This window comes from Jaculus jaculus, chromosome 6, assembly GCF_020740685.1.
Source record: "Jaculus jaculus isolate mJacJac1 chromosome 6, mJacJac1.mat.Y.cur, whole genome shotgun sequence".
NCBI classification, from domain to species: Eukaryota; Metazoa; Chordata; class Mammalia; order Rodentia; family Dipodidae; genus Jaculus; species Jaculus jaculus.
The window spans coordinates 86087480-86102097 of NC_059107.1; the positions used below are offsets into that span (position 1 = coordinate 86087480).

Here is a 14618-nt window from a genome sequence, read left to right on the forward strand (position 1 = left end):
AATGTGTAAGGAAGAGAGCTGATTAGTTGGTAAACTCAAGAGGGGTCAGCCCACCCACATCTGCTAAGCTTGAAGAAGCAGGAAACTGCTACCAGGATGTGTTGCTTCCTGCCATCTTGAACGAGACTGGATGCTCCCTTTGCAGAGAGGGAATGAAACTGGATCAGATGTGGATTCTAGTCCTGACAATACAAGCAAGATGCTATCTCCTTAGGTCTCTGTCTCTGGCTGATTACCTATAAAAAAGTTATCTTTCTCCTTTTTTCCTCCATAACCATTAACAATTATTTTTTTCAGCAGTTCAAGGGATGAAACATCCAGAAATAGGCTGTGAAAGGATGGCAGTCCTTGAATAAGCAGGGTCATAGCTTTTCTGGCTCTTATCCTTTCTGGGGACATTAGTTGTTCTGGTGATGTTACACTTACTGAGACCTTGTATTTTAAATCTTATAAATGTTGTATCTTCTAGAATATGACAGTTTCAAAATAAACTACTCATAATGAAAGGATTCTGGCAAACTCCTACTGCAGGGAATCCAAAACATTCTCTGCAACTGATAAATAAAGTATGGAGAGAATTTTGTGGTCTCTCTTACATAAGAACTATGCCCATCATCAGCATGGTAAAAGGTATAAATGACTCTTCAGCAATTCCAAGATTTATGGGACCACAGCTGTCAAGGGAGATTTGTGGCAGTGATGAAGAAACAGGAATATGATTTTTTTTTACATGCAGGAAGCTAAGGGTAGAAGCCCAAACGTAGAGCCAGACTATGCCACCCTGCCTTGGCAGGAATGGAGCTCTTGTTTGATCCAGGTTCATCCATACTGGCTGCGTATCCCCTACCGCCTCCACAGTCTCGCACACTGCTTAAGTGGGCTGGTCTTTGCAGTCAACCCTTTGAATCTGCTCACTAATAGGTCTTCCCCTTACATACTTGAGTCTGACTAAACAATTCATTTTTAATTAACTATAAAGGCTTGTCCAAGCTGATTTCTGCCCTCTCTCTGCCCTGTGATCTCTGCCTGGACACATCTGAGTCTGACTCTCCCCTATTTGGCCTTGCCCAGTAGGGAAGAGCACTATTTCTGGGCCTGGATAATTTTTGGCTTGCTTCCATTTGTGCCATGCTTTGGGGTAACTTGTCACTTTAATTACATGTATGATTTTTCTCTGACCCCTGAGTCTACCATGAATGTATTTCCTTTATACTCTAGATCCACCATGTGGGTATTTACTCTAAACTTTGGGCCTGCTACATATGTAATTTTTTTTTTTTTTTTTGAGGTAGGGTTTCTCTCTAGCTCAGGCTGACCTGGAATTTATTATGTAATCTCAGGGTGGCCTCAAACTCACAGCAATCCTCCTACCTCTGCCTTCTCAGGGCTGGGATTAAAGGCGTGTGCCACCATGCCTGGCTTTAATTTCTTTATTTTAAAATATATTTATTTTTATTTATTTGTTAGAGATGTAGAGTGGAAGACAAAGAGAGGGAGAGTGAGAATGGGCATGCCAGGGCCTCTAGCCACTGCAAATGAACTCCAGATGCAAGTGTCAACATGTGCATCTGGCTTACATGGGACCTGGAGAATCAAACCTTGGTCCTTAGGATTCACAGTTAAGCACCTTAACTGCTAAGCCATCTCTCCAGCCCATGTAATTTCTTTAAACTCTGGGAAACCACAGGTGTAACTCTCTTTACTACCCATTTCTCATCTGAATATCCTGGTCTCTACGTTGGTATTTTCTCTCTTCTATTCTTAAACCATCACCACTTACTTTGTTAACTTTCTTTCATTGGGAGGCTCGTGAATTTATTCTGAATCTCTCTACATAAGCCCTTGGATTCTATTATCTTCCATGTGTTTGTGACTCTGTTCTAGTCTTTCCTAGACCTCATTGTCTCTTAAATGAACCTCACTAGACTATTCTCTGCCTTCCACATGAGTGTGTTTCTTCTAAATCACTCTATATAAGTTCCTAGATCCTATCTCCCATGTGATTATGATTCTGTTGCAGCCTTTGCCCAGACTCCAATTTTATTTAAATAAATCTTAGAACTTATTATTTTCCCTATACAAATGCAATAAATCATAATTTATTCTTATTGAATCTGTTTTTATCAATTCTTTGTTAAAACAGCATGTGGACCCAAAATTGGAGTCCATAAGCTTGGGAGACCCTTCCTGAACCCCCAAGCCTACATCAACCTGTGGGTAAAGTAGGAGGAGAGAAAGGCACTGATATTAACACATTAAGGAAGCTGTTGACAGAGGAAGATGGAAAACCTACTCACCAGAGCTACATGCAACAAAGCAGAGCATGCTCCCTTTTACTGTCTCTCCTGAAAGTTGTCAGCAATGTGTGAGTTCTCTTTCCAGTAGATGGGCTCCTTCTCTGGTTGGTACCAGTCTCTACTATTTTTCTTCTCTCAGAATGAGATTTTTGTGAAAATTTTAATGTTTTGGGATCCATTGTTTCAATAGTCCGATAGCAAAGCAGCAGGATACAATTATTTCTTGAATATCTTTATTTCTGCCATCAAGTTGCATAACAACTTCCTTGTAATTGAAACATTCCAAACAAAAAAGTAAACTGCTCAAGTAAAACTCAAAAAGTAAATTGCTCACAGGTCTTAGGACGCTCCTGAATCTTACAAGATTCACAGAGTCCCTCCTTCCCAAGTTTATATAAGCATTAACAATGGATAGGAAAAGAGATTCTTCAATCTGCCTGCAAGACATGTAAGGAGCTACAGGGATAGAGCGTTTGCAAGTTGCCACCTGTATTGGAATGGGCTTTCCACTGACACAACTGCCTTTGAGTCATCCATGTTTCCATAAAGAACCCATCACTCATGCCCTTTAAGTGAACCCAAGAAGCTCATTGGTTCACCAAGTTGGACTTTGGTCTGTTATTAGTACCCTGTGTGTGGTGAATAGACATTTGTTCATGTGTGCTCAGGAAAAGTTAACATACCAGATGAAGGTAGTTCCTAATCACTATGATTGTTGTCTTTAGGAAAAGAGGGTGTTCAGGCATAGACATTCATAAGAAGAATAACATTTGAGGATACAGAGGTCAAAGAGATGGGTCTGAGGCTAAGAAAAGACAAAAATCGACAACACAGCCCAAGTGGCCAAGAGAAAGGTATAGATCAGATTCTTCCTTGTGGCTCTCAGAAAGGATCAGCCCTTAGAAATCTGAATTTGGACTCACTGCATTTCTGTCATTTGATCCGCATAGTTTGTGGTACTTTTCTATGGCACTGTTAGGCATTAGCAGACTTTCATGGTCATAGAAGATGAATTAAAGCTCATAACCAATTTTAGACCTCACCTCCCATTTCTTTGATGTTAATTTTAAGAAAAGCAAAAATTATAATTGTCATCCTTAGAACTTGAAATAACTTGTGAAAGGAGGACAAGCATCACAATTATTATTCAAGATTTAAAATACTATATGAAAGAGGGAGGGTACATGTAGAAGAGCTTTGTTGAAGGCCATTAAGGGAAGATTATTTTCTCCAAGCATAGATACTCTGTATAATTTTTGAACTACACTGATGCATGATTTTTATGTCAAATGAATCTGATATGAACCATATCTCTGACTCCGGGTGGAAATGTGGTATTCTAAATTATCCAAAAGATCATAATATTACAAGACCATACTCTTTTCCCTTCCCTTATGAGTTAATTCAAATGCCCTGTCATCCACCTGGACAGGAGATCACTACTCAGTAGGGTTAATATATTTGAAGGTATGTTAAAAATATGGGAGGAATAATTATCCCTTTAATGAGATTTGTACTTTATGCATGCATGCTAGAGTCCCTCCTTCACTTCAGTTGATTAAAGATCCTCACAGCCAAGCTTGCCCATTTTTCTGAGTTCCACTAACAACAGCAACAACAAAGTAATGTTTTCTTTCCCATTGTGGGACAAGATTCAATTCTGTCACCTCAAAGGGAATAGGGATTTATTCTGAAGCCAAATATGAGTGAACATAGCACAATAACACAGATTTGGGCAACCTCAGATACTGTCATGCTAACAATTTTGTGAAGTTTATATAGTAACCAAACAATACAAGTTATAAATCAAGGCAATTTTCAAATACATGGACAGAAACATCATATTTCTGTTATAGCAAAGTGAGGAACTCACTGCTCTGGGCCTATTGTTATCTGGTGACAATTTTAACCTTTGTTTTGGTGGAAACTAATGTTTCTTTAATTCTTTCTTATTTTCCTTCTTAGAGAAAGAGGGACAGAGAGAGAGAGAGAGAGAGAGAAATAGAAAGAAAGTGGGAAAATAGACATGCTAAGGCATCCAGCAGCTGCAAACGAATTCCAGACACATGTGCAACTTTGTACATCTGGTTTATGTGGATCCTGGAGAATTGAGCCTGTGTCCTTTGGCTTTGCAGGCAATAACCTTAACTGCTAAGCTATCACTCCAGCCGTAATATTTCTTTTTGTACATTTTATAAAGTAATATGGGAATTTCAGGTGTCTTTGAGAGCAACAAAGACTTTCTGGGCTCTTGAGTGGTTGGTAACTCAGAAGTTAAGGAGCTGGATAGTCACAGTCACACATAACCTCCACTGAGTCAGTCGGTTCTTATCAATTTCAATGCATGATCTTCACAGACCATAGATGATTAAGTTTAGAGAAATTTTATTATAGATATTACACATTTTTTGAATAGATTATACATCATAAGAGGAGGAAATAAGATACAGCTCTTGTTATGAAGTTGGAGGAGTTTTCTAGAAATGGGAAATCCCACTTGGACCCAGATTGGGGTCTTTTACTAGTGAGGGGGATGAACTGCTTAGTTTAGACCCAAAGCCAGGTGTTTAGTTACTTCTAGGTTTTCAGGAAAGGCAGTCATCTGAGCCTCTTAGTTTTCTTTTCTAGAAAAGTACAAGACAGAGGTATCCATTCACACCTTCTGGTGAGGTTTTAGGGGAAAAGAGATAAAGAGGAAAACAAATTCTCCATTACAGGCTCAAGGAAATTTCTTGCTTTAATTTTGAGAATTCTGCTATGCCTAAATAGTTTTTAAAAAGATTTTACCTGCTAGTCACAAGGATGCTAGGTCAAACACAAAGGTGAGTTATAAAAATAGGTGTTATATCCCAAAATGATTTGCTTCCAACATTAACATTCCAGCACTCACCCTCACAGAAATTCTAACCAGTCAACCAGCCTTGTAGGATGTTTAACCTAGAAATACCACACTTCCCCATGGAAGTTAATTCACATACTGCTATTTCTCGTTTGATACAAATCCTAAACCTATCTTGCTCTGATACTCTAGGAATTCTCATGCTTTCTCTGAAGACCCGTCCACTCCTGCACACATACATCTGCTTACAGACTTATCTGCAACCAAAAAAGCATGGATTTCTTTGTCTCACCTCCTCCTCCACCTCGTCCTCTGCCTCCATTTCCTTTTTAAGCTCTTGGTGGGTTTAATATAGGGTACTCAGATGACAGGAAGTCAATGATCACCAAAGCATTGCCTTGAGTTAGTGGGTCTCTTGCAAGTGTCACACACTGAAGAATTATGAAATGTAGATGAGGGGTGAGCTAGGTGACAGTAGATAAGGACATGATGAGGACCCCCAAGAGAGGACTCCCAAAAGAGTGGGAAAGGTCTCCTAAGACAGATAGCTGCCAACTGAGCTGCCTGGTCTCCTGTGCGTTGATGTGACTTGAGGTGCAAACTGGAGAAAGACTGAGGAATTCTTTAGTGAGATTGGTTCCTCTTTGCCTACCTCGTGGACTGAATCAGTGAGGCCCTATAGACCCCTTGTGGGTGCATGACCCCATGGTCCATTGAGAAGCTGATCATGCAACGCTCACCCATTCAGGAGAATACATGGTGGTCACTCACTTTCCTTGATGGTTGTACTCATGCTGAAGGATATTGACTAATTTCTTTTCTCATTTTTGTCTTTGGAATAGGTTATGTGATGGGATTTTACTGCACCATGAATGCTCACCTGACTGCCAGTGGACAAGTAATTCCTATGTTAGTAAGATTTCTTCAGGTGAATGAATGTAGCACAGTCCTACTTTTGCTTGGCCTAGAGTGGGAGTAATGGTGAGTGTATTTGTGGGAGAGCCGGGTGACGCTCCCACTGAGTAGGTTTGCACAGGGTAGGAAGTAAGCATAGTCCTCTGTATCTGTGGACTCTGCACTTCAGATTTAACCAACCTTAAGTCCAAAATATTAAACTGTGCCTGTACTGAACAGGTACTGATTATTTTTTGTTGTTGTTCCCTAAACAATACAATATAACTATTGGCATCATGCTTGCATTGCATTGGATAGTATAAGTAACCTAAAATGATTTAATATATACAGAAGGATGTATGTCTGCTAATGCTAATGCATTTTAGTTAACAGGCTTGCACGTCCATGAACTTTGATATACACTGGATGTCACTGCATAAAAGATCAATACTGGCAGAAGATTGTATATGGCAGAAGTTAGGTGATATTAGAAGTTTGGAGCCTGCTTCTAAAAGACCTTCATTGTTGTAGTGAAAACAAAAAAAAAGAACACATTAGTTTGCTTTTTTTTTTTTTTTTTTTTTTTTTTGGTAATGAGACATTTCATACCTAGTTAAGCTGTAGAGAATCTTATCCGTCATGATTCGATCATTCATTTAATTAGCAAGGGCTTATTGTGTGAAAACTATATTATTCAAAGCATAAGCATAACATGGGAGACAAAATGAATACATAAAACCAGAAAATATAATGTCATAGTGACATAACTATCTTGGCAGAAACAAATCAGGGTGATATTGGGAGTTTTTTAGAATTTCCAAGTTCTTGTGTTTGGAAATGCAGAATTGAACAGAGACACACAGTTACAACAGAAACAAAAAGTCTGTTAAAAAAATACCACTCTTGGGCTGGAGGGATGGCTTAGCTGTTAAGGCGTTTGCCTGCAAAGCTAAAGGACCCAGGTTCATTTCCCCAGGACCCATGATAGCCAGATGCACAAGGGGGCTCACATGTCTGGAGTGCATTTGCAGTGGCTGGAGGCCCTGGCACACCCATTCTCTCTCTCTATCTCCCCGTCTTTCTCTGTTAAATAAATAAATACTACTGTTTCAGAAAGAAGGAATTGGACATAGTAAAGAAAAAATTTAGAAGCTCAAATCAATACAAAGGATTGGGGCTTTTAAATCACTCAAGTCACCCTCTCTGAATCATTTGCATAGTGCTGGCTTTCTTGAACAGGCACTGTGCTACTTACTTATAGTTTATAATGGGTCAGAGATCACCTTCAGACATCCTGGACTGTGCCAATGGCTCCAGTCAGTTCAGGTAGGGTCCATTCAAGTGGTTTCCAGACTTCTTCTGCCAACAGGTTTATCTATGCTAATTTTGCAGCCATTGTGTTAGGCCTTCTGGACAAAACTTTCTCCTCTACTCTAATGCCCCATGGGTAATATGTGGAGGGAGGTAAATGAACAAATAAATATATCTCAACTAATGGTACTTAATGAAGAAAATAAATTTTTCAGCATGAGAAGACAGGTTTGGCAGAAGCAGAAGAGGCAGAGACTGGTGCACTATGTGAGTTGGATACTCAAGGAAGATATTTCCAGTAAGTGTCATTGAAAACAGCAGGGAAGCCGGGCGTGGTGGCGCACGCCTTTAATCCCAGCACTTGGGAGGCAGAAGTAGGAGGATCACTGTGAGTTCGAGGCCACCCTGAGACTATATAGAGAATTCCAGGTCAGCCTGACCTAAAGTGAGACCCTACCTTGAAAAACCAAAACAAACAAACAACAGCAGGGAAGTGAGGGAAAAGCCCTATGGTGTTTGGAGGTTTAGCAGCTCTGATGGGGGTGAGGGTGGGCATTGTTTGCCTTACAGTGTTTGAAGGAACAGGAAGGAAGTCATTGCATCTTCTATCCACTGTGTAGAGCAGAGTCTTCACAGATAAAGTCAGAAAATATGGGGAGACTTGGAATATATCAGGGTAGAATATAAGTAATAATTAATTGCTGTTTTCTTTAAATCTGGATTTTTATATAAAACGGTATGTCTAACAAATTTCAGTCTGGTCCAGGTGCACACACATGTCCTATCTTAAAATGGCCAAGGACATATGGTACTACCTCAAATATTGTCAATACACCCAAAGAAATGGGGGACCTTGGAGCATGCTCAGCATTTCCAATGAAGAAAACCAATCTCACATTGGTGCATGCATGTATAGTACTTTCAAATGTAAGTGCTGGATTTTTCTCCTTGGAGGAATGATGAATTATTGAAAAGCTCTCCACTTCATTCTTCTTTCCTGGTGACACATATTTTCTCATGTATTGAATGTGTGGAAGGCAAGGCACTTCACCAGATATTATGTATAGAAAATGTTCTCAACATTTTAACTCAAGTCAGCAAGACAGATGATTGAATATTTACATAATTAGATAGCTTGGTCAGAATTTAAATAAACCATTATAGCCACTGTCTCCATGAAAAGCTCTAAAACTCACTTCTAGTGCCAAATTAATATATGTGGATGAATTACACCAAATTATATGCAAAACTTGGGCTCCGGTAATTACTGAGATCTCAGTCAATAACCTAGCCAATTTCAAATTACAGATAAATAGAACTTCGCAGGTATACATGCCTATAATTTGATTAACATTTACAAACAAAATGAGGAAACACAGCTCTCTGCTGAGACATGAAATATTTTTTGTCCATTTGGAAGCATAACAGTTTTCAAGAGGCACTTTAATTTTTTTTTTTTTAATGATTGCACAAGAAAATCAGAGATACTGAAGAAAATTGAACTTGGTCCTGAGCTCTGGTTGAGAGGACATACTCATTTCCAACTTTCTGGAGGTTTGACTTTTAGCTATTGAGGAAAGACTTACAAATCTTTTCTAAATTACTATTTTTAAAAACCTTGCTGAATATGTAGCAGGCAAAAGCATTGCTCCACTCTTACTTTCACCCTTATATAAACAGAACATTTCTTTATTATGGTTTCATTTCAGATTCATTGGACAGGACTAGGGTTTCACTTCTGACGTTTCCATCTCATAACTTAGAAAGAATACACAAGTAAGTAGTGATAGAAAACATTTTTGAAGTAAATCATAAAGATATCATATCCTACATCAAGTACTCTACTTATTGAGGCTCAAAAATAACCCTCCTATTGACTAAAAGCTGCTATGTAATGATACAACAATGCTTACTGAAGGCTGATGAGTAAATATTGACAAGAATTCCTTTTGATTTGGCACCTAGTTATATGCCAGACACTTTAAAAGGCATATTACATACAATATCTGACAGTTTTTATCACTATTGTTTTTACTTTATACACTATGAATGAAGCCACAGAAGTGATATAGTTTATGGTTAAGTCACCTGTTCCAAATCATAGAGAAAGTAAGTGGCAGGGTGACCAGAACCATGGCATCTGGTCCAAACCAGGAACTGGGATGTTGTTTTCGGCTCTGCTTCCAGGAAAGGGCTGGTGTACTATTTATTCTAGCCCAATCATGTTTAAGTTTTGTCCTCAACTAAATGCATCATAGACTAAAAGTGATGGCCAGTTGTCCTTTCACTTCCATCTATAGCTATTTACTTGTAAAGTGCATCCTGACTTCATTTCCTCATTTAGTGATGTTAGGGAGGAGACTGAGGGGTGCACATGCCATCTTCTATAAGAAAGACAATGGTTTGAGGCATGATCAGAAAGTACAATTCTAGGGAGTAGAAAGAACTAGGAAGGATTTTCATTTATATTCTATTTACATAAATAGTCTTTCCATATGCATGTACCAATTCCTAGGCATACATTTAAAATAGAAAGAAGCCATGAATCCTTAAGAGCTTTAAAAAAGTTGACAGTTGCTAATTGGTTAATTAGTGCTTAACGAAAATGACTCGAAATTTGTATACTCCCAGATGAGCAGTAGGAGAAGTAGGCAGGAAACAAATCTAATGACTTGAAGTGGGATGCATGTGGCTGTTAGACAGAAAGCAGCTGGGATCTTCTTTCTTGCCTATTCTTCTTGAAGTAGTTAGTGATTCCCCAAGGAAATGTGTGAAGACATGTACAGCAAGGGGTATCCTCCACACTTTCCTATGGAAAGCCATCTCCATTCCCTGTCTGTAAAGAGAACATCCAGGGTTCCTGAAGTTATTATCACAAGTAATGCATGCTTGTATTCACTCAGTCACCACAGTTCTTATGTGACTCCTTCGTGCCTCAGCTAATAAGTTAGCAACTGAGAAACAACAATTAGCCAAATAGACATGGTCTTTGTCTTACAGAAGTTTCTGTGTTAGTGAGATCTTTTGGAACTATGACAAACACCAAGAAGAAACCACTTATGTGGGAAGAATTCAATTTAGCTCATGGTTTCAGAGACTTCAGTCCACTGTGAGAGGGAAGGTATGATGGAGCAGGGCAGTTCATATCATTAAAGCAGGCAGGCAGCAAAGAGAGAGGATTTCTGCACTACCTGTCTTTCTCTTTGGCCCCCTTTTCTTCCATCAGGACCTGCAACCAACGCGATGGTGCTACCCACATTCGGTTAGGGTATTGTCCCCATTCCTAACACTTCTTTGAATGCCCTCACAGACCCACCAAGGTGTGATATGTTAATTTCCTCAACCCTTCTCAATCCAATTCAGTTGACAGTCAAAACCAACCATTGCACACAGTATTATACAGTATTATATATGTTAAATAAATTATTAAGTAGTCTTTGTCATAGACAAACCACACAGAATCTAATAAAAAAGAAGAAAGGCCAGACACAGGCATAGTTCCCATTTTCATCCTACTTTCTTCCTTAGCTGAGGATGTCATATATCACAAATTAGTGAAGTTGAAGGAATCAAATGTGGCAGTATCATTGTGCATGGCAGGCTGTACTTTCACAGCAGCTCTGACACAGCACATGACCTCCAGAAAACTGTGGGTCATTTCATCCTATGTTTCTATTTAACATACATGTGTTCAGCCACTTTGAGATTCTCTCAATCTCCAGGGGAGCTCCTGGCAGAATACTTGTAGTCAGAATCTCAGTTATCCATCAAGTAGGCCAACAGGAGAATGTTGGAAATGACTGGTACCCTTGTTTTAATGGCAATTAAGGATGCAGGGTTACCTAGTTACCTCTCATTCTTTATGTCTTAAAACCTCTGTGTAGAGCCAGGCATGGTGGCACATGCCTTTAATCCCAGCACTCGGGAGGTAGAGGTACTAGGATTGCTATGTGTTCGAGGCCACCCTGAGACTCTATAGTGAATTCCAGGTCAGCCTGGGCTAGAGTGAGACCCTACCTCAAAAAACCACAAAATAAAAATAAATAAATAAATAAAAACCTCTGTGTAAATTCATAGTTAAATGGTTGTTTTCATTGTAACACTGACCTTTGGAAGGCCCTTATATCATAGAAATAGAGGTTATAAGAACTATCTGATAATAACAGACAGCCCCATATTATTTTGTGATAATAATAATAATGCCTATAATTAGTTACTTTTCTTATTTTCATGAAAAAGCAACTGACCATAAAGAAAAGCAGCTCAAGGAAGGAAGAGTTGACTTTGCTCACAATTTAAGAGTGCAGACACAAACATGTCTGAAATTTTTCTGCCTTTCCACTCATTACACTGTACATATTGCCTCTTCACCATCACATAAGTAATGAAGGCTAGTTTATCATTTATTTTAACTGTGCCTCAGTATAAGATTATGTGTAATGACAAGTCTTCATTGTCAAATTGATTGAGAAAGGTTTGAGAGGATTAATAAACAACACCTTGGTGTGTCCTCAAGGAAGGAATTAAATATGGGGACCAAAACCTCCCTGAATGTGTGCAGCTGCAGTTGGAGATATTCTGATTGAAATGTGAAGTGGTTTGACTCATTACATTTACAGTTACAAAGCAAGGAGAAGAATGCTGGTACTCAGCTTGTACATTCACTTTTTCCTATCTTATTTAGTCCAGGACACCAGCCCATGGGATGGTGCCACATACTCAAAGTAAGGGTTCTGTCATTTGTTAATTGTCTCTGAAAATACCCTCATAGCCATGCCCTGGGTTGTGTCTTGAAGCTCATTCTAAGTCCAAACAAGCTTATAATCAGGATTAACTATCATAATAGCTCACATCTATTAGGCACTACATGTAAAACATTCCTTACACAATCCACTGGATGAGGCTGTAGAAAACTGGTACTGTGGAAGATGAGGGATTGAAATTTACTTCATTCTTTAACAATTTATTTTATTGTGACAAAAGACTTCAAGTCAAGACCTAAAACTCATGTGATTTGAACATACTTTTCACTTTTTTTTCACTTTTCACTGTCACTTGCTCAGCCATTGCATCTCTTCAAACACTTTCCTTGACCAACTTTGACAGAGATTAATCCTTATGCTATCTGAGCTACCACTTTGTCTCAAAGAAGATTCATGTTGTAGGGGGAATGAGCTATAAATCAGGCTCCCCACTTTTAGCAAGCCACAAAACTGTTGTGGTGTTACTTACTGCCTCACCTTCTGTCACATTGGAGGCTTTGCTCAACTTAATTCGTAAATATCCTGTTGCTTCTGTTTTATTAGTGATATTCAAATAGTTTACAGAAATACCAAGAAGTTAAAGACAAAGCTCTAAATAGTAATTAGGAAACAGAGAGGAAGCTATTACCAGGGAGAAAACAAGCTATAGCATGCCACCTGGCATAGCATAGGGATGAAAGATGTTAGAACATAATTTAACCCAAACACAAGACATGGTAGGGCCAACTTCATTTGTAGTTCTTATCCTCCACTATGAGAAGTCTCTGAGCTGCATTGCCCAATGAACACATGGCTGGGTCTGGAATCAGACCACTACAATCTCCTGTTATGGCTTGGATCTTAAGTGTCCTTCAAAGATTACACATTAAAAGTTTGGTTGCTATAGGATTATTTGGAGGTGATGGAACCTTCAGGAAGCAAGTCCTAGAATAAGAAAGGTAGGTCTTTGTGACCATGACCTTGAAGGGGATAATGGGCATCTGAACACATCCATTTTCTTTACCTACCAACATCATCAGGTAAGACGATCTGAGCCACATGTGTTCCCTGACATGATGTACTTTGTCACTACACACGCAAAGCAATGGGGTCAAGTGTCAGGAGACTAAAACCTATACAATCCTGAGTGAAAATAATTCTTTAAATTTATTTATCTAGGTTTAGTCATTTTAATGGAAAGCTGACTAACACTCCTTCCCTACTCTAAGGGCTCCAAGAAAGCTCCAGGGCTTCTTTGAATCCAAGTTAGTCACCTGTAATTCAATGACATGCAAGAAGAGGGAGACAAAAGTGGTCTGCACCCAGACTCTCACACTGAAAGCTGAATAAATTTGAACCCGTTTCTTATACTGTCTAAAGCATCATTTTATTTTCTGTAATAGGTACAAATTATACTGGCATAAAGGTTGGGAAAATTGAAAATATTTTTACTATTCTTTGGTACAAAGCAAACAATAAATTATCAGTAACTAACATTACTGTGGCTGTTGGTACTGTTATAGTTATTTTCATCTATGTTTTTAGGTTGGTTAGAATCTTGTTTTAGGCAGTTCTCCAGAGTTGCTTTGTGGGTGTGCACCTTTATTGGCATAGAAAAATTCTATTGAGAAGGCACAGGCTACTCTATGTTACTATCTGGTGGATGGGAGACTTTTCCAGAGGGCATGAACAGGCTCACATTGTACTCAGAAAGGAATAAGACCTTTAATTCTGTTTCAAAGACAGGTGAATATGACTATGTACTATTGCACAGTATCTCTTTCTTATCACAGAGTAGAGGAAAATGGATAAATTCATTGAAAATGTGAGGAGGATCACAGAAGATGACATATGAGAGAGACATGAGGGGATTCTGGAACCCTGACTACATGTAGTTGCTGTCGCTTAGCAGCTCTGAGGTGCCAAGCAGTTCTGTAAGAGAAAATGACCAATGAATTAAAAGGGGAAAAATCATGATTAGGCATAGAGATTATTATATTCCCATGTAAATGAAGAATTTAAAGGCAGATTGTGCTGAAAACAAAACAAAGACTTTCATGCTGTTTGTAAGTAAATTTCATGGGGTAAAAAGTAATAATAAAATCATTTCATAAAAATAAGACTAATGGGCAAAGAAACACTGGGCAAAGGCAAGCATGAGGAATGCACTTGTGGCCATATTAAAATACACAGGGTGGAATTTCATGTTAAAGACACTCAGGTTAAAGAAGTACATTATACATAAGGGGTATTCAGTAGAAAAAGGAGAGAACAAAAGAGCAGACACAATGTCTAAATAGATGAGGAACATAGATGATGAACCATCACTCTCCAAAACTGATAGACGATATCACACCACTTACTGAAGAATTGCCACAGACCCAACCAGAATAACTGAAAACCTTTATTATGTATATGACAGCAAAAATTGTTTAAAAACAAAGACAAAAGAAAATCACTAAGACCTATAGAGTAAGTATGGCTATTCTAAACCAGAAGAGGGTAACATGATATCTTTCATAAAAGAGTGTTCTT

At 38.7% G+C, this 14618-nt stretch overlaps 1 pseudogene; it reads left to right on the forward strand.

Annotated features, from left to right (window-relative positions):
- LOC101614345 overlaps nucleotides 1–14618 on the forward strand; it is a 66790-nt pseudogene that overhangs the window by 12625 nt on the left and 39547 nt on the right.